Here is a 1257-nt window from a genome sequence, read left to right on the forward strand (position 1 = left end):
CCTCCTTCTCCAACCTCAACCTTTTGAGCTTTGCTGAGAACCAGGGCTTGTTGTTGTTAAAGTTCACCCTGGTACGTGTTGGGATACAGCAGTCCTCACAGAAGCTGATGTACACAGCCTCTGTGAGTTCATCCAGACTATTGGTAGCAGTCGTGAACATATCCCAGTCAGTACAGTCTAAGCACGCCCGCAAATCTTCCACAGCCTCACTGGTCCACTGTTTAGATGTCCTCACAGCAGGTTTACAGAGTTTTAGTTGCTGCCTGTATGCACGAATCAGGTGGACCAAGGGAGTTCTGTGCGAGCCGAACAGCCCCGTGACCCACAAGAGAAACATCCCCGCCAAATTCGAGCGTTTGACGGGGTCTATCCGTGAAAAAATATTCACGTTTTTGAGTGCACATGCATTTCTGCTGCAAATGCCTCTGGAAGTTTCATGCCGTTCGTATGCCAATTGTGGCAACACGAAAATGACCCGTTTTCCCATTCCGAGGGATTTCTGTGCGACCCTAACAGCCCCGTGAGCCACAAGAGACACATCCCCGCCAATTTCTAGCGTTTCACGGGGTCTATCCGTGAAAAATATAGACGTTTTTGAGTGCACATGCATTTCTGCTGCAGATGCCTCTGGAAGTTTCATGCCGTTCGTACGCAATGTGGCAACACGAAAATGACCCCTTTTCCCATTCCGAGGGATTTCTGTGCGACCCTAACTAACAGCGCCCGTGAGCCACAAGAGAGACATCCCCGCCAATTTATAGCGTTTCACGGGGTCTATCCGTGAAAAATATAGACGTTTTTGAGTGCACATGCATTCCTGCTGCAAATGCCTCTGGAAGTTTCATGCCGTTCCTATGCAATGTGGCCACACAAAAATGACCCGTTTTCCCATTCCGAGGCATTTCTGTGCGACCCTAACAGCCCCGTGAGCCACAAGAGAGACATCCCCGCCAACTTCTAGCGTTTGACGGGGTCTATGCGTGAAAAATATTAAAATTTTTGAGTGCACGTGCCTTTCTGCTGCAAATGCCTCTGGAAGTTTCATGGCGTTCCTATGCAATGTGGCAACACGAAAATGACCCCTTTTCCCATTCCGAGGGAGTTCTGTGCCACCCTAACAGCCCCGTGAGCCACAAGAGACACATCCCCGCCAATTTCTAGCGTTTCACGGGGTCTATCCGTGAAACATATAGAAGTTTTTGAGTGCACATGCATTCCTGCTGCAAATGCCTCTGGAAGTTTCATGCGGTTCGTACG

This window comes from Petromyzon marinus, unplaced genomic scaffold (assembly GCF_048934315.1).
Source record: "Petromyzon marinus isolate PM22_M1 ecotype Great Lakes invasive population unplaced genomic scaffold, UKy_Petmar_22M1.pri1.0 PM_G_Scaffold_293, whole genome shotgun sequence".
Classification (NCBI taxonomy): Eukaryota; Metazoa; Chordata; class Hyperoartia; order Petromyzontiformes; family Petromyzontidae; genus Petromyzon; species Petromyzon marinus.